At 48.1% G+C, this 20,009-nt stretch overlaps 1 pseudogene across 1 annotated transcript; it reads right to left on the reverse strand.

Moving 5' to 3' along the window:
* Window positions 1–1,262: 1,262 nt before the first annotated feature.
* On the reverse strand, window positions 1,263–19,699 carry LOC311530565 (zinc finger protein RFP-like; annotated as a pseudogene). Its single transcript, XR_014714571.1, has 8 exons — window positions 18,987–19,699; window positions 14,785–14,880; window positions 13,709–13,939; window positions 13,377–13,399; window positions 11,153–11,268; window positions 6,399–6,458; window positions 3,516–3,644; window positions 1,263–2,199 (listed from the first exon to the last, which is right to left on the reverse strand). The product of XR_014714571.1 is annotated as a zinc finger protein RFP-like (transcript).
* Window positions 19,700–20,009: the final 310 nt, after the last annotated feature.

The raw sequence follows: 20,009 nt of genomic DNA on the forward strand, positions 1-20,009 counted from the left end.
ACGATTCTATGAATGTTTGTTAGGTATATCTGGCTCTCGTTTTCCATCTCTAAACTCCCTCACAAAACTCCCTGATTTGCTAGCTCCTCTGGTACTTAGGAGCTGCCTTTTAAAATTTCTGAGTTAGTCCTGCCCCTTCATGAAGGCCTTCAAAAATCACAGCTGGGAAATTAAAGGGAAACAAGCCAACAGAACTTTTTGTAGGCTTCATTTACATTAAGTAAATGTCAGGCTTTAAAGCAGCTGAGAGGATCTTCAGTAACCAGAACATATGGGAAAATGTCCAAAAAATTGAAGCATAGTTCTTTTGAGGAACTAAAATGGCACAAATGTCCATGAATTAATGTATGAAATTAAAGAGTTACAGCTTTACTTTCAGTAACATTTTATAAGTCATCTCTCCCTCTCTCACACACTCTCTTTCCTTCTCTCTTTCCTTTCATTCTATCCATTTTTGCTCATAATCTTTTTTAGCTTTTGTTACCCACCCTGGTTTATTTCTGACTTCTCCATTCTCCTCTAGTCACTGTTAACTGATTATTTTTCTCTCATAGTCTCCATTCTGTCCCCCAATTTTACCCCTTCCCCATTTGCTCCCCCTGGGTGTTTCCCCTCTCAAGAATGTTTTCCTTTCACTCTATCCATTTCTGTTTTTCACCCTTTTTCTAGGACTCTCCCTTTATTCTTGCTTCCTCTACTCCCTCTGGTTAAACCCACTTTGTCCCTGCTTCTTCCAGTGTTCATTCCCTCTGAAGCACCTGGCATTGGCCACTGCCGTAAGACAGGATACTGGGCTAGATGGACCTTTGGTCTGACCCAGTCTGGCCGTTCTTATGTTCTTAATTCTTAGAAAATCATGAGATTGACACACCGCTTGACCCCCCCTCCCCAAAAAGAGATTTTTAAAGAAGATTCTATAATGGTTTCTGGTCTGTCTCTTGGTTTTTAATTTTCCCCTGCCTATCCCCTATGTCTGTGTGACAAATAGAGACATCCCATATCTACAGAGGAATGTGACTTTGGCCCCTGTTGCAGGAGCTGTCACTGGGGGACCCCAATGAGATCTGATTAAAGAGTTTTGTACAAAATGCTCCCTGCTGGTGTAGAGGTTCCAGCTTCTCTCTAAACTCCAAATCCCAATTAATTAATTCTCTATCCCTGCTGCCACCACATCTGCCTGTCCCCCAGCCCAGCAATTACTTCTCCCACCAAAACCCTACATCCCTCCCTGCCCCACAGTGACCCTCTGCTTCTCCTGCAGCTTCAATGGGTCTCCCTTTCTCTCTCACCCCCCCGCCTCCCAAAATTCCTGGTGCTGCAGAGATGGAGGGGGAGGAGATGGAATAAGGAACCAGAGGGTTGGGTACACGGGAGTCCTCCAGGGTCATAGAGACTAGCATGACTGGGGCTAGGGAAGCCCATTTTTTAATTCCCCCCATGTATTAGTGACACTGTCTGACTGAAGCTCCCCAGAGTCCTCCTGGACCATAGAAGATAGCGACAAACAGTCTAAATAGCTCCCTGGGCAATGAGATTGGCTTCTCCATCTTGATTACTTGCTTCTTTCTGTGGTTTCACAGTCCAGACATGAGACCCCAAGGACCCTGCAGGGTCATAAAGACTGGAGTTTCCAAGGCTAGAGAGGCTGATTTCAGGGTCCTCAGTGCAATATTCCACCCCCTGTGTCTCAGGGACACAGTCTGAGCTCGGATCCTGCCCCCACCCCGAGCCAGGGGTAGATTCTCTCCGCAGGGACAGAGGCTGGTGGGAAAGTGAAGATTGGGGCCTTGTTATCAGCATCGAAAAATGTCACTTGGCCCCATTCACAGTCCAGACAAACCTGGATCCTCCTGGGGACCTGGCTCAGGGGTAGTATGGTTGCAGGGGAGGTGAGAGCCTGGAACAGACCCAACTACTGCACAGCCCAGATCCCCACTTCAGGGTTAAAGCTGACTTCTCCCTTCCTCCTCACAGACTCTTTTGCCACTCCCACAGCCCAGAATCCTCTGTCCCCCACCTCCACATCCCAGCAATATATCCCTGAAGTGAATCCCTCAGAGCCCAGCACACAGGCCCAGGAGTCAAATCTCTCTGGATTGTTCGGCAGATGTTGCCTGGTGTCTCCCCATTTCCCACTTTTCTGATCCTCAGACAGGATGAGTCGGGGATGAGCCGTGTCTGGATCCAGAATCACATTCACTACGGGAGAGAGAAAATCAGAGTTCAGCCCTGGGGGAATCTGGGACCATTTCTCACACTCCCTAACATCCCTGCTTGACAGTTCCTCAACCTGTGTAATGGGATCCACTTCTGTACTTTCTCATTTGAATATAGAGCCTGCAGCTCCCTGCTCCCCAGCTGGGGCTGGTTCATTCCCAGCAACAGAGACTTGGCAAGGAAGGTAGCAAAAGCTTGTAATTAGGAGAGTCCTGTGGAGGCAGGTACCAACTTTGAACCCCAGAGGGAGTCTCCTCCCATAAATGCATCCTCCACTGCCAGGCCTGGGAGCAGAGATGAAGACGCAGCACAGGGGAAGAGCCAATAGTTCAAGGCCAGTGAGCAGGAAGCAGGAGGTGGCAATGGGTGGGGCAGCCCCTTGCCAGCCCAGAGAGAAGGGAGGTCTGCAGGTGGCAGCACTAGAGAGACACCATCTCCCCAACCCACAAAGCAGCTGCAATGGCACAGTCCAGCCCTGCCCAAAGGAGAAGAGCCATGGGGAACAGTCTGTCCCCCAGGTGAAATGGGGAAGGGTGTGGCAACCAGGAGGCTCTCTCTCCTGACCACCTTGAAGGTAATATTGGAAAGGCTTGTCAATGTCAATACAAATTCTCAGATCACAATTAAGGTGGCTTTAGGGCTGGGCAGTGCAAGTGTCTCTGGTTATTGCTGTGTGGGAGAGTTGCTTTCATGGACATTTTCTGTTAATGGAAGGAAAAACTCCCCCAAAGCTCACCCTGGATGTGTGATCCCAGAGATCCTCCCTTCCCTGCTCTAGCTCAGGTGGGAAAGAGTCTGGAGGAGAAAGGGTCACAGAGATTAGAGCACAGCGTCTCTGATTTACAACACCAGCCTGGGGAGCTGCTTCTCTCTCCTGAATGCCTGAGAATAAGCAGAGATGCCCTGGCAGTTCGTCCCCCTGGCTGCTGAGACTTTCTGTGGTGGCTGCTTTTTCCCTCCTTCCCAGCTGCATCTCCCTACTCTTCCACACCTTAGTGTGCAGGTGGTTGAATCCCCCTTGGTGCATCAGAGGATAGCCCTGGATGGTACAACCAGACTCAGAACTAGAGTGACTGGATGGAGCCCACAGTGCTCAGCCAGTGCACGGGGCTGCCCACCCTACATGTCCCCTCCTTTGTGTTCCAGAAGGTGAGGACAACCTAGCCTCTTGCTTCTCTTGCTTTCCTCAACCAGGTCCTGTGAGAAGGTGTTTCCCACTCATCCCTCACAGCTGGCCCTCTGTAACTCATCATCACCTCTTGCACCACAAGCCTCCCCAGCCACCTTTGACACACCACCTGTATTGGCTGAAGGACATCCAGCTGGTCCACCTCTGTACCAGTCCCCGAGAACATCTGTACATGCTTGTGCTCCACACCATCCACTTCCTTGCCTTTGTGTTCCATCCTGACTCCAAATGGTGGGACCTACAGGAGAGAAAATGAGGAACTGTGGTGGGCCAGCCTGTACTCCACTTTTGTTCCACAGCCCACTGGGGATATTAGGTGGTGTGTCAGCTTGCAGCCCCTTTTCCAGCTCTTTTTGAACCTCTTACTAAAGTTCTGGCTGCAATATTCCCTGCACCTCCTGATGTATACACACCCCATTTGTGACTTCAGAAAGTGGCAAGACCTCCTTATTAATCTCCTCCTGGTGATGGCCAAGATGGCCACACATCACTGCAGGAGGACAAATCTGGAGGGAGGAAGAAGTGCTCTGAGACTGTGGCATGTATATCCATTCCCTTTTAAAATCATGTCTCCAGGCACAGTTCCCCTGGGCAGTGTTCACTGACTCCTTAGACACCGTTGAGGAGCAACAGATGCTCTCTGGGGTTCTCTGCTTGGTGTCCCCTTCTGGCTCCCTCATTTTTAAACTTCTGACCTCTCTCCTTGTCCTGGTTTCTCTTTCATTGTCCCAAATACTCCATTGCTCCCTGGGCTTCATGGTTTCTCCCCCTTAGTTGAGGGGACGGGCCTTTAGCTTTGGGAAGGCGTAGATCCACCATGTCCCAGTACATGCAAATAGCATCTCCCTGCTTTTCCTGCTGGAGCTTCTCCTCTGAGGGTTAGAGAGGAAGGTGAGAACCTGAAGTTGCAGGGAGGGGAGTTAGAGGAGGAAGGTAATAGATATAAACCTGGGGGAAGCTCTATACTGAGCCTGTCCTTCTCTCCCTGGCCTGGGAGAAGAGAAGGGGATGGGTATTGGGGGTGATCCACTCAGGCCAGAGAGTGGCCCCTTCTCCAGCCCAGAGAGCAGGGAGGATGTGGCAACATCACAGAGGGACCATATCTCTAACAGAGGAGAAAGAGAGAAACTCAAATGGGAGATCTCAGCCCAGCCCAGCTGAAGAGAAAGATGGGATGCTGGCGAAGAGCAATCGGAGCGAGCCTCTCACATAGGGGAAAGGAAAAAAAATGTGGCAACCCTTTGAATTTAATATTTAAAGGGCTTACGGACATGTATGGAAATGCCAGGGTCAGCATTAATGACATATCTGTGTTGGTGAGGGAGAGTGTATCTACACAGCAGTTTAAGCCAGGGTCTGAGCCTGGGCTCAAGCCAAACCCTCATTGCATCCACACTGCAAATATGCTAATCTAGGGCTCTGATCCAGAGTCCCAGGACCCTGCAGGTCTGGAGGGTCAGAGCCCATGTTAAACTGGAACCCAGGGTCCAAGCCCTATTGGTTTCCTATGTGCATGCATCCGTGGCTTGACTTGGGTGTGGAAGTCTTCTGGGTGTATCCTATAGTTCCTGGAGGCAGAGGAGCAGTGCTACAGGCAGCCAGCACAGCATGCCAGACACAGCATTACTACCTGGCCGAGAGGTCCCCCTTCCTGCTCCTCCCACAGTGGTGGTGGAAGTTTCTCCTCCATGGTGGTGCACGGAGCTTGCCTGGAGCAGGGAGCAAAGTTAGGAGGTGGGTCATCCTTCCCTCAGCCATACTGAGCCGAGAGCTCTGCCACTTCTTCTCCCTGCAGGGCAGCTGCTATGGGCCCTGCTCTGCTCACTGGCCCTTACTCCAGGCCCTCCTGCCCTCTCTTGGGCTGCAGGTGCAGGGTCACCTGGGCAGCATGCACTGTTAGGGTGGTCAGTGGGAGCCAGCACCAAAACTTCTCCGCAGCATCCCAGAGGTCTGGGGGTGTGGTGATGGCAGGGATAAGGGATTCCCCAGGGTTGCTGGAGCACACTGCATCCCAAGCCTTGGGGATGGATTTTGCCACTTTGCAGCAAGCAGCAGCCAGACTGGAATGTGTGTGTGTCTTCCCTCTGACACCTTCATTTTATGTCAAACTTCAAAACAAACTGAAAAAATCAAGCAAGCAAGCAAAAACTTGATCATTGATCATCGTATTTGAAAAATTAAGAATTACAAAGTTTCACTGTAATAGTTTGACACCCTGGAGACTGATGTCCTCATTATCCTTAGGACAGGCACAGGGGCATGTTTTTGCCAATGTGACCGAGCCTAGAGCTGGAGAACCCAGTTATCCGACTAGACAGTAATTCAGTATAATGCCCTCTCAAATGGAGACAGCCACCAAATGAGCTAATTACGCGGCGTATGTACTCACGTGCTCCTTACGGGCACCCGCGTCCCATCAATAGCACCACCACAGTTAGGAAACAGGATTGGCAGTCGAGTTTCCCCCAGTGCAGAAAATTCTTAACCTAGAGTTAAAATGCAGTGTTGATGCTCAAGCCCAGGATTCCCTGACAAGAGGTCAGCAGACTCAAATCCCTTACGCTTACATTGCTATGTAGGCCTAGCCTCAGAGTGTTTCTTGGTCAGGGAGAGTGTTTCTGTTCGTCAGTGGGTGCAGGGACTCAACACTAAGGATGGTATCAGGATTGTTTGTGTGATTTCGGCTTGGGATTTCTTAGTATTTCATGTTTCAGAGTAGCAGCCGTGTTAGTCTGTATTTGCAAAAAGAAAAGGAGGACTTGTGGCACCTTAGAGACTAACCAATTTATTTGAGCATAAGCTTTCGTGAGCCACAGGTGCCACAAGTCCTCCTTTTCTTTTAGTATTTCATGTTTTTGTTTCTATTTTTATTTTTAGGGGGGGGTGTCATGGTCAGTGTTGGTTTGGTTTGTACATTTATCTAGAAGTTCATGAAAATGTTTTCATGGGATTTTCCTCTTTATTTAATGATAATCTCCACCTGAAGTCTCACCTGGTCTGTGTGATCCTAAGGATTTCCCTCTTATTGTTTCCAGTTCAGATGGCAGAATGTCTGGAGGGGGAAAGCATAAGACAGATGATATTTCATGCTGTCATATTTGTGACATCCTCACTCTTAATTGACATAATTGTATTTTAATTATGAGAGAAAAACAGTTGAAGAGAGACAGAGACACACCCAGATTTTTAACAAAGGCTAATATGAATCATCCTATTTTCTCTTTCATTCAAGCGTCTCAAATCAACAGAACCAATATCCATGAAGCCTCAGAACCACTCAAAGAGACACTATGTGGAAGACAGATTTTCTGTTCCCTCATCCTCCAAACCCAGCTGATTTCTCATTCTCCTTTTACATTTTGTCATGAGCCAGGCCAGATCCTGCAAAGATTTTAGCATTAATGTAACTTTACAAACATTGGCCTCTTTCACATCAGTGGGATGCTGAGACTTTTCAGGATGAGGAGCCTGAATTGTGAGCTCTTTGGGTCTCAGTATATGTACAGAGCTCAGTATATGTACAGAGCTCAGCACAATGGGGCTTTCATTCTGCATAGACTGAAATACAAATAATCTTAAAATTATTTCATAAATGTGGAAACTGAGTCAGGGAGAGAATTGGCTCAATGGGCCTCATTCACCCCTGCACTGGTAAAAGGATGGGGGAAGCAGTTTGTGGTTCTCCTATTCAGTAGCTGCTGGGGTCAGTGCAGACATTGGCACAGGCTGCGGAAGTCCGGAGGTCCAGCCTGAGTTGCACCTCTGGTCCAGTGGCCCCTAGATGACTTCTCCCGGAGGCAGTGTCAAAGGCACAGCTTTACCCTGGCCACACCCCATTATTCCTGCTCCACCCCTTCCTCCTCTGCCCAGCCCTCAACAACTCCACTCTATTCCCTGCTTTCCCGGGAACACTCCTTGAGCCTGCAGCTGCTGTGGAGGAGCTGGAGGCACAAGAGGCTCCTGTGCTGCGAGGATTCCCCTGGGTTTACACCTTCCCTACAGCCCCTTTGGCCCACACAAGCTGCCACACGGGGCCAGAGCACAATGGTGAGCTGGGTCCACATTTCAAAAGTGGCCTTAAATTGAGGGTTTACGTTTTGGGTGCCGACCTTTAGGCCTTGTCTACACTGTTTTGTCGGCAAAAGGCAGCTTTCATTGACAAAACAGTGGAGGTGTACACACTACAATGCACCTCTTGGTGACAAAACTCTCCTGCTTTACTGACAAAATATAACCACCTCAATGGGAGGCATAGAGATTTTTGCAGCAAAGTTAGATCAACAAAGTGTCAGTGTAGACACTGTGTTTGTTACGTTGCTGTAACTGGCCTCCGGAAGGTATCTCACGATGCCCACCGTAACCGCTCTGCTCACTGTTTGGAAATCTGCTGCCATTCATCCAGCTATGTAGACATGTGTCCCTCCCCTTTCAAAGCCCCAGGAAGTCCCACATACACAATTTGTCTCTCTTTCTCACATACACACTGTTAGGATATAGATATTCAGGCCTGTCTGTAAAGGCCTATACTCTAAGAATTTAGGTGTATTCTTATCACTTGGCTAGTGATAGAGATATAAAAGAAAGAATCAAAATCACTGTCTGCTGGTGTAAGGGCCTTCTCTTACTGTGACAGTCTGAGGCCCTGTTCTTAGGCTAAGGCCTTTGGCTAAGCAGCAGAGGCAGCCATAAGCTGGGAAGCGAACGGTCACATCCTCACATTCCAAACTAGTCACATTGAAATAAGGTGCTATTGGGCTGTCAGGCACTATCAGGACAGGATTGTATTCCTATCACCTCCAGAGAAAGGGAAGTGCCTAGAAAATGTAAAAGGAAACTTAGTTTGATAGCATCCTGTCTGGCAAGAACTCACTTATCAATAGCTGGGATGTGAAATCCTCACTTCTGTATTTTTTTTGTCATTATAGTTCCCACTTTGCTGTTGTTTGTCTGTATAATCTGTCTGGTTCTGTGATTGTTCCTGTCTGCTGTAGAATTAATTTTGCTGGGTGTAAACTAATTGAGGTGGTGGGATATAATTGGTTACATAATCATGTTACAATATGTTAGGATTGGTTAGTTAAATTTCAGGAAAATGATTGGTTAAGGTATAGCTAAGCAGAACTCAAGTTTTACTATATAATCTGTAGTCAATGAGGAAGTGACGGCTCTGGGGGTGGGGGTGGGCATGTGAGATGGGAACAGGGAATGGGGGTAAGAAAATTGGAATCATGTTTTGCTAAAGGGGGAGATGGGAACAGGGAATGGGGGTAAGAAAATTGGAATCATGTTTTGCTAAAGGGGGAAATGGGAACAGGGAATGGGAGTAAGGAAGTTGGAATCATGTTTGGCTAAGGGCAGGAATGGGAACAGGGACACAGGTGTAAGGCTTTGTGGTGTCAGAACTGGGAAGGAGGATACTAAGGAAGGAAACTGGAATCATGCTTGCTGGAAGTTCACCCCAATAAACTTTGAATTGTTTGCACCTTTGGACTTCGGGTATTGTTGCTCTCTGTTCATGCGAGAAGGACCAGGGAAGTAAGTGGGTGAAGGAATAAGCCCCCTAACACACACTCCCCACACACACAGTCTCTCACACGCTCCGCCAACACATTCTCTCTCTCTCTCATGCACAACCCCCCCACATGCTGTCACACATGCTTCCCCCACACAAACACACACTTCTGTGGGCTTCTTGTATTACTGTTAGGGTTACCATATTTGAATATTCAAAAAAGAGGACACTACATTGGGGGGGGGAGGGGGGTATTTGCTTGCCCCACCTGCCCCCGCCCCAACTCCACCTCTTCCCTGCCCCCATTCCAACCCCTTCCCCAAAGTCCCCAACTCTGCCCCCTCTCTGCCCCATTGGACCCCGCCCACCGCTGGCTGGCTCGCCGCTCGCCTCTTCACTGCCCACCGCTGGCTCGCCGCTCGCCTCTTCACCCTCCCCGCCTGCCACTTGCCTCCTCACCCACCCACCAGCCAGCCACTGGCTCCCTCGCCGCTCGCCTCTTCACCACCATGCCCCACTCGCCTACTCACCCCTCCTGCCGCAGGTCGCTCTGGCTCCTAGGATCAGGGGCAGCCAAGGGGTCTCCACGTGCTGCGCCCGCCACAAGCGTGAGCTCCATGGCTCCCATTGGTCAGCACCAAAGAAAAGCACCAATGGGAGCTGCCGTAGCCATGGAGTGGGGCTTACAGGTGCCGGCAGCACGCAGAGAGCCCTCCCCCCCCACCCCTGACTCGACCCGACCCTAAGAGCCAGAGGCACCTTCCGGGGGGCGAGGTGGGGAGTCCCAGCGGTGCTTACCTGGGGCGGCTCCCAGGAAGCATCCGGAAGGTCCATCTGGCTCCTAGGTTCGGGTCAGGTCGGGTCAGGGCGGGGGCGGAGGGCTCGCTGCCCGCTGCCGGCACCTGCAGGCTCTGCCCCCGCAGCTCTGATTGGGCAGGAGGCAGCACGCGGAGACCACCTCTGCCTCTGTGCCAAGGGGCCACCCACACTGCAGGCTCCTGCCAGCGGGCAGGTGCCGGGAGCTGCCCCAGGAATCGCCACCAGCCCCGGGACTTTGGTGTGTGTGGTGAGGTGAGCGGTCCCCAATATCGGGACAAAGGGCGTCCCAACCGATGTGGCAAAATCCCAGACGTTTTTAGATATTTAAAAATTCCTCCCAGATGGTGATTTAAGAACCAAAAAGCTGGACATGTCCGGGAAAGTACGGACGTATGGTAACCCTAATTACTGTTCAGCAGTGTCAGTTTGGTCATATTATCAAGCGTTACTCTAAAAAGGGATCTAAGATGTGTAACTTTTCAGGCACACACAGAAATCATTACAAGGTTCATAGCACAGTGCAAAGAAACAATGCCAGGTTCAGCACACTACAGCAACACACGTTACTGTGGCTCAGTGTTAAAATGCTCCTTCAAGGCATCCTCCAGCCAAATAGCCCCCCATTGGGTTCCCCCTATAGCCTTGTGTTCAATACAAGCACAATACACAGCACAGCACAATACTGAACAGCAGCGTAGTATCCATGCTTTCTGACAGTGATGGCTGGGGTGCAGGTTGCCAGGGCAGTTGAAAAATAGCTGGCCATACAGTAGGATGCCCATGGAACAATGAGATTGAGAAACCTTCATCATGTGACTCTCTACCTGCCTGCATGAGGCATTGCAAACCCTTCACAAAGCACCTTCTGACCAGTGGCACAGTGGGATAGCTACCCAGAGCTGTCTGTGTCAACGCAAAGCTACTATTGTGGATGTGCTTTGCCGACACAAGGAGCACAGTGTGGACATGCAACAGTGGTTTAATTATAGTAGTGGCTGTTTGTTGGCGTAACTGGAATCGACAAAACTCTGTGGTGTAGATAGACAAGGCCTTAGGCACCTGGGGCCCGGAGTTCCTTGGTAATGGGCACCTGCAGATCCTACGGACTCCAGCTGCATGTGAGGCTGCTAAAAAGCTCTGGAGCACATGCCCCGTAGTTCTGTAGTTGGAAGAGAGAAACTGAGGTACCCCAAATTTTGTACATTTTTACCTTAATGATTGTACCAAAGTTCACAGAGTGAAACAATGTGAAAGATCCTGGCACCTGGGCCCTTACTTCATCTGCTCAGTTTGTCTGCTTTCTACTTGTTATTAAATAGGTACATAATCTAATTGAACCAGTTGCCCAGAGCCCATCTCCACCCATAGTCCCAGAGACACACCCTGGTTTCCTTTCCTAGATCCCTTCTCAGTACCTTTGAACTTCCACAGAATCTCCATTAGAGCAATATTTTGCTGGGAGAAATCACTGAGTCTCTTTTCCAGCTCAGGAGAAATCTCCACTGGCTGGAGGAACTTCCCCTTCTCGCACCTGGAGAGGAAGAATTTCATGATATTATGTTTCTTTTAGTGACTCATTATAATTCCTTGCTAGTGGAAGTTGCTGCTCTTATGGGCCTGGAGTTAGAATTCCTCCACTTCTCCCAGTCTCAGAGCAGGCACAGCACTGGCCATGGCAGTGCAACCTTTCCCTAAAGGCCCCATTAATATTCTTCATCTCTGGCCTGGACAGAGCAGATCTGTACATCAAAGGGGAATCATGTTTTCATGACCAATTCACTCCTTCGCCTCCATGCACTAATACTAGTATGTTCCCATATTTCATGCGCACAGTGTTATCAGATTGTTCTTTCAGGAACTAGATTGAAACCTCAGGGGCCCCCGCCCCCACCAGTTCCTTCCACACAGGTCTCCAAACAGTCCTGAGGTGGTAAAGACTCTTGATTCCTGCTGTCCAGGGCATGATTGTAACCAGTGCCTTGAGGTGAAAGGCCCATATTGATCCTCGGGGTTCTGAGGCAGCCAATTCCCCAGGGATGTAACATCTCTAGGAAATACTGTAGGCCAATCTTTCCCACTGAATAGATAATTCAAGAGTCCTGTGTTAAAGGGTGAGGATTAAATGCATAAATGGGAATTACATTCTGAACGTGACCTTGCCCCATATATTTTGCTGCAGTGCCCTGGGGAACTATAGTAAAGAACAGAATTATCAGATACATAGATGAACATGATTTGTTGGGGAAGAGTCAACATGGTTTTTGTAAAGGGAAATCATGCACCACCAATCTACTAAAATTCTTTGAGGGGGTCAACAAACATGTGGATAAGGGGGATCCAGTGGATATAGTGTACTTAGATTTTCAGAAAGCCTTTGATAAGATCCCTCACCACAGGCTCTTAAGCAAAGTAAGCTGTCATGGGATAAGACGGAAGGTCCTCTCATGGATTAGTAACTGATTAAAAGATAGGAAACAAAGGGTAGGAACAAATTATCAGTTTTTAGAATGGAGAGAGATAAATAGTGGTGTTCCCCAGGGGTCTGTACTGGGATCAGTCCTATTCAACATATACATAAATGATCTGGGGTAAACAGTGAGGTGGCAAAATTTGCAGATAATGCAAAACTACTCAAGATAGTTAAGTACAAAGCAGACTGTGAAGAGTTACAAAGGGATCTCACAAAACTGGGTGACTGGGTAAAAAATTTGGCAGATGAAATTCAATACTGATAAATGCAGAGTAATACATATTGGAAAACATAATCCCATCTATAGTTATAAAATGAGGGGGTCTAAATTAGCTGCTATCACTCAAAAAAGAGATCCTGAAGTCATTGTGGATAGTTCTCTGAAAATATCCCCTCGATGTGCAGTGATAGTCAAAAAAGCTAACTATGTTGGGAATCATTAAGAAAGAGATAGTTAATACAACAGAAAATATCACATTGCGTCTATATAAATTCATGCAAAATCTTGAATATTGCATGCAGACCTGGTCACCCCATCTCAAAAAAGGTTCAGAAAAGCACTACAAAAATGATACTGGTTATGGAACAGCTGCCATATGAGGAGAGATTAATAAGACTGGGACATTTCATCTTAGAAAACAGACGGCTAAGAGGGGGGCTATGATAGAGGTCTTTAAAATCATGACTGGTGTGGAGAGAGTAAATAAGAAAGTGTTATTTACTCCTTCTCATAATGCAAGAACTAGGGGGTCACCAAATGAAATTAATAGACAGCAGTTTTAAAACAAACAAAAGGAAGTATTTCTTCACACAATGCACAGTCAACCTGTGGAAGAGGATGTTGTGAAGGCCAAGACACAAACAGGGTTAAAAAAAGAACTAGATAAGTTCATGGAGCATACGTCCATCAGTGGCTATAAACCAGCTTGCTGTTCCTAGCCTGTGTTTGGCAGATGCTGGGAATGGTGACAGGGGATGGATCACTTGACGATAACCTGTTCTGTTCATTCCCTCTGGGGCACCTGGCATTGGCTGCTGTTGGAAGACAGGATACTGGTCTGACCTAGTATGGCCATTCTTATATTTTTATGAAATGTAGAGTCGATACACTCTCCAAGCCCTTTCACAGCATCGTGAAGAATGAGGGGAAGTGAAATAGAGCCACATACCTGCTCAAGGTGCTTCTGACATCCTAGAGAGGAAAGAGACAGAAAAACAATTTTAGTCCCAAATGCTGCCCACTGGGGATCCCAGAGAAGGGATTTTGCAGATAGGGGTAAAAGAGGCCCTGCCTTGGCCCTAGGGCCATGGATTTGCTGAGTTAATGTCATCTCTAATATAAATGAGTCTGTAATTCTTCAAAGAGAAACAATAATTCACATTTCAGGAATGCACACACTGAATTACACTGTGACCTCTGACTGCTGGTCTCCAGTGCCCATGATTCAGGAGCTGTCCTGTCCCTGTGTTTGGATCAGGGATGTTTATAACTCAGTCTCACCCGCAGGAATTCACTTGCTGGCTTCTGACACTTCCCCTCCAGATCACTGATCAAGTTGCTGAGACGGGAAATCTCCTCAGACATTTTAATGACATTGTCATTCTGTATCTTCACAATCGCCTTTTCCAGATTTTCCAGCTGGGCCATCAGGAGTTGCTCTTCTTCTTCTAGAAACTGCCACAGTTGCTGAAATTCAGATACAACCTTCTGCCTCTTGTTTTGTGTCTGTATCTATTTTTTTTTAAAAGAAAGGAAAGGTAAGGGTTAGAGAGAGAGTCTAGGGTCCGTTCATGGAGTGCTGATTCTGCAGGAGGGAGAATTTCTTTGAAAATTCTGTGATGTCTAACACATGATTGTACCCTGTCGTTACTAGGGAGAGGATTTTCTACCACTTTCCCATTTGTCCCTAACATTTTTTCATGGTATGTTTCTATGTCTGACATAGTCAGCACACTGTGTTAAGCCAGACCCAGAGCAGCAGCCAGCAGGACTGAGCACTACATTAACAGAGATGTGAGGGGAGAGAAATAATTAACAATGCAAGAAATGTCTGCAGACTCAGGCAGATAGCACTGCACGAGACATAGTCTGCTCACCTTGGGAGGAGTTTTGTGAAAGACACAAGGGCTAGAAATTAACTCATTAATTGGAATGGAAGCTTAGATTCTACAGAATATAATGTGGTCCTGCTCCTGAGAGAGGATTTCTCAGGGCCGGTGTGTGTATGTGTGCGAAGACATAGGACTCTAACACAGACATCCATGCCCATGAAGAAACACAAAGCCCACATTCCCCAAGTCCATGGAGGAAGCTGCCTACAAACAGATGTCCTACCAGGTGCACCCGCAAAGGGAAGCCAAGGGGCCTGGCCCATCCACTTTTCACCACAGACCCAGCCAACTACCGCTCCTCTTCTCCCCGAGGTCCAGCCTCCCGGCCAGGCTGGAAGCTGGAGCCCGGCCAGGATAAAAGAGGCCCAGGGAGCCCAGGCTGCTGGGAGAAGCCATGGGTGGGGGGTCCCGAGACCAGCTTCCTAACAGATGGCCCACTGCAAGTTAATAACAATGGGCACCTACCAGATACTCCAGGCTTTTCCCCTCTCCAGTCACTTTAAATCTCAGAAGCTTTTCTCTCTCTTCCTTCAGAATCTCCAAATGGGCCTGAATCTTTTCCTGAAGAAACAGAAATGATTTTGGGAGGTTTCATTTTGAGAGTGCTTGGGGTGGGGTGGGGGGTTTCCATATCAAACCGAAGACTCTGTAGGTGACTGTCAACCCTACCAGACTCCCCCTGTGGATGGAATCTGACAACGGGACACACTTCACGTCAAAAATCATTCAAAGCATCTCACATGCCTTACAGATCCCCTGGAAACTCCATACGCCCTGGAAACCGCAAGCCAGTGGTGTAGTGGAGCGTACCAATCAGACCCTTAAACGGCATCTCTCAAAAGTGTGCCAAGAAGCCTCACTGCGATGGCCTGATGCTTTGCCCCTCGTCCTACTCCGTATCCGCGTTCTCCCAAAGGGTAGATTAGGGCTCAGTCCCTTTCAAATTATGTTTGGAAGGGCATGGCCCATGAATGGCACCCCGGTTCTGTCAGGGGAATGGGAGTTGGGTAATGGTTTTTTGTCACAGTATATGTGTTCCCTGTCTGCTGTTCTCTTGTCTCTTCACAGGTATACCAAGGATTCCCAGCCTGTCCCCTTGGACTCTCCCGTTCACTCCTTACAGCCCGGTGACTCTGTGCTTGTTCGCACCTGGAAAGACGAGCCTCTCCAGGAAAAGTGGAAAGGACCCTATACCGTCCTGCTGATCTCCCATACAGCGGCAAAGATCGAGGGACACAAGAACTGGATCCATCACTCTCGTCTGAAGGCAGTACCTGCCCCCTCGTCAGCAGAACAGTGGACCGTCCAACCTGCTGACTCCTCATCTAGTGAGATCTCGGGCTAAAGCTACTGTTTAAAAGACACAAATAGCGGGCACCTTAATGCTAAAATGGGCCCACCCAGGTACTGGAGACCCTGGGTTGGAAAGACTCTGGTAATAATTAATTGGGTAACATTGTTATTCTTTGTATTGGTATTTCCAAATTGTGCATATCGGGAGCATAACTCCTTTGTTTTGCTTGCGCACCATGTTGCTACTTTAACAAACCAGACTGATTGCTGGGTGTGTGCTCCAACTCCACTATCCCCCAAAACGGGAATGCCCCTTGACATGTTGCCCTTGACCCTAGCAGAATTAGCCACCACCAAAGAGCAGGAAAGAACGGACTCACCGTTCTGGAACAAGACCTCTTTACAGCAAGCCACCTATCAGGACCAGGAGTATTCAGTTGCAGTACTCACTGAGGGAGTGTTATGTTTTACCCGAAACCAATCTGATCCCTATGGGCATCCTGTGGGAAAGAGCTCCTGTGTTATTACACAGTGGGCTGATGGGTATTGGATAAAGACCAACAGGGGAGGCCAACGGTGTGGGTGTAATGGTTCCTCCCCTTTTAGGGAAACACTTACAAATAATCTTATCACAAAAAAGGGGTTTGGAAATGTAACTTGCCGTCCAGTTAATATCTCCAATGTAGCAAGCCAATGGTGGGTTTGTAGTGGTCCCTATGGCGAGTGTAATTTGAACGGCACAATTAGAAATGCCCCCACTTGTACCCAATCAGGAGAATGGGATGCCCCCCTAGGGGCATATGAATTGTTTAAAAAAGCAGCCAAAGCAGCCTTAAATATCCCAGGAATCCCCTTAAGAAACAGTCCTTATTGGGCCCTACAGGGTCACTATTTTGTATGTGGCCGAAAGGCTTACAAGGTGCTGCCAGCCAACTGGACAGGTAGCTGTTATATAGCTCATGGAGTTCCTCATCTTTCCATAACTGCCACACTGCCCAAAGAAAAGATTAAAAATGCCCGAGACACCTCTGTTGAGTCACGAGAAAAGACCCTGCGGCGACTGACTAAGGCATTGGCGGGCAATATGAAGAATCCCCTCACAACCGAGAAGCTGGTAGGGTGCTCTGTACTGGGAATAGCGCCACTGTTTACCGGGCCAGCCCTGGCATGCATAGGCCGCTATACTGTAAGGCTGCAGATGGTACTTGAAAAAGTGGCCTTAGAGTTAGAGGACTCGGTTAGTGATTTAGGGTCAGCAGTAAAAACATTAAATAAAGAGGTACAGCAGCTCAGGACGTTTTCCCTCCAAAACAGGCTGGCTTTGGACTATCTCTTGGCATCCCAAGGAGGGGTTTGTGCCCTCATCGGGCCCCGATGTTGTGTATATGTAAATGATAGCAGTTATGAGATCTATGAAAAGGTGGTACAGGCTGAGGCCCATGCCCGAGCCGGAGCACAGGTTGCCTATACTGCCCCAGAGAACGATTGGTTGCAAACCTTGTTTTCAGGCTGGGTTTTGTCGTCTTGGCTTGGTGGTTTATTTAGCCTGCTATTGAAATTTCTCTTTCCTGTACTGCTTGTATTACTGGTATTATGCTGTGCGGTATCATGTGTCAGGGCCCTTTTGCAAAAGTTAATAAGTCATTTTCTTCAGGGCTATCACAAAGTGCTTATGCAAAGTCATATTGTAAAGAAATAAGTAGCCCAAGTGAGAAAACTCAGAGCCAAGGCTGTTGAGTGTTCTCAAAGGGGGGAGTTGTTGGGAACACTGGGGCATGGCCACTAGGTAACTCGAGGGGATGGAAGACTACGAGTGTCGATGAAGCCCCCCGGTGTCCTTGCCCCCCCCCCCCCCTCCTGCCTAGAGGCACTCGCAGCAGCTCTGCATGCTAGGCCCAAGTGTCCTTGCCCCCCCCGCCTGGAGGCACACACAGCAGTTATGCTGAGAATCTGCAACAGTATGTTGCAGAGTCTGCCTGAAACTAAGCAAGGCCAAACAGGGGAGATATGGAAGAACAATGCTGAATAAAGCAGCTTTATGTATAGTTTAACAAATGATACAGAGAATCAGGGAACTAGCTGGGAACTGGATTGGCTGGCTATATGGATACTTGGAGCAGCTTGCTATTGGATAAGTATGCTGGGAAAAAGGATGTATAAAAGCCTGTGTAACTTCCTGCTCTGTGGTGCAGGATTTGAGATTTTATTCTCCCTGTACCTTTTTGCAGCTGCAAATAAACTTTTCTGCTTCTCCACCCCGTTGTGATTATTGGGTGTAGCACACCGGGTTACGAACCACTCAAGCTGTTGTTCAGCCTCTCGGCACTGGGTGCCGGCAACATCAGGAACACCAAGGAAATGAAACCTCATTAACAGAGACAGGGAGTGTTTTATATTGAGACTGTTTTGAATTATTTGTCCCCTTTCTCCATAGAATTAAACCAGCAAGAAACTGGAGTCACATGATGGTGAATCAATTAACCTGTTTTTGAGAAGGTTTAACTCACAAAATGATACAAATCCCAGGTGTTATATGCAGCGTTGTATATGTGTTGGTCTCGGGATATTAGGTGTTAATGGGCCATGGTGGGGAACAAATAAATCTATTTTTGAGAAGGTTTAGCTTACTTTGTGATACAAACAACAGGAACTACCAGGACCATTGAACTTCAGCCCTGAACCCCTGGGGAGCATATTGGTTGGGCAGAACTTGCTTAAGCACTAAAGCAAACCCTACTAGAGATGCTGATTAGTGTTAAGAATGGCTGGAGTTTGACTTAGTGCTGTTCTAAACCCTTTCAGTGGCAATGCCCGCTGTGTAGTTACCCAGCATCCCTGGAAAAGTAGCCAGAAGCAGTGGATTCTGGAAGATTTCAAAAGGCTGCATTGTCGGACTAATGGAACCACTCTGGCTGGTCCTTGCCCACATACACAATAAAACAGTTCAGACTGGCACAGGACAGCTCTTCCCAGGTTAGTTTTGTGGCAACCCAGGCTAATGCCCATGGTGTTCAGCATGGACCTGCACTGTCTGGAGCCCTTTTGTGTGTGGACTCAAGCTGCTTGGGATCCACACAGGGTTTAGCACAGTGACCTCCTCTAATGCAGGCTGGCATCTGAATTTAATCCCTTATGGAGGAACACAGGAATTCAGAATCCCAGTGGGAAACCTCATCTCCCTGCTGGGCCTGAGGCCTTTATCAAGGAGTTGCTATATAATTTTTCATACATTTTTTCTTTACAGAGCTGAATGATGCAGATACATCAATAGCTGTAGGAGAGAGAGAGTATGTGTGACTGGCAACTTGTGATTAAATGAACCTGTAACTAAAATTCAAAATTATTTCCCATTAGGCTGGAGAGAAGTTCCCTACCTTGTACTCCTGGGCAGCCTCCTCTATGGGAGCCACAGCATGAGCTCTGTGAGCCTGAGATCTGTCACACACCACACAAATGGGGGTTTGGTCCTCTTCACAGAAGAGTTTGAGAGGCTCCTGGTGCTCATCACACACACTATCCCCTCCTGACCCTGTTCCTGCCTGGAAACTCAGCTTTTTGGCTATTTCTACAACATTTGCCAGCTGCCTGTTTGGTCTGAGGTTTCTCTGCTGAGCAGTTTCTCTGCACTGAGGGCAGGATACTTCTGAGTCAGATCCCTCCCAGCACCGGCTGATGCAGCCTCGGCAGAAATTGTGCCCACAGTCTATAATCACTGGGTCTTGAAAATATTCCAGACAGATGGGACAACTAGCTTCATCCTGGAGACTTTCCATGGGGTTCTCTGCGGCCATGGCTCCCTCTGGACAGTGTAAGTGTAAGTTTCACTTTCCTGAGCTCAGAAATATGCTCCTCCTGCAAAAACAACTGGGCGTTTCCCTACCTGGCACTGACTCATCCGATTTGGTGAGCTGGAAGGTACCAGCTGGTAACATTATAGCCCCAGAGGCTTTTCTGAAAAATGAATCACTAGGGCTCTGGTGCTGCAACCAGCCCCCTGTGCTGGTGTGGAGGGTCACTGGGGCTTCACAAAGACACCAATGTCCACCTGTGATGGTGAGCTTGCAGAAGCAGGATCTGTGTGTTCAAGGAAGGAAATTGTTAAATTCACAGGCTAAAAACTTGGTTAAGTTGGACTGTTTCCAAGGACTGATTCTCATGCACGCTAAGGCTGTTCTGGTTCAGTGTAAAAGGGCCTTGCAGTGTTGCCAACCTTCATGATTTTTTCATGAGCTTCATGACAGTTGATGTGTTTGTTAGAACCCCAAGCTCCTTGAAGCTTGTGATTAGGTGAGACTCTGGCAACTTCTATCTGAGCAGAGCCCTTATGCCTACAGCCCTCATAATGTACACGAAAGTTTTAACATAGTGTTATTCCCCACCAACCTGGGCCCTGGCCA

The sequence above is a fragment of the Lepidochelys olivacea genome, assembly GCF_965140295.1.
Source record: "Lepidochelys olivacea isolate rLepOli2 genome assembly, chromosome: 14".
Classification (NCBI taxonomy): Eukaryota; Metazoa; Chordata; order Testudines; family Cheloniidae; genus Lepidochelys; species Lepidochelys olivacea.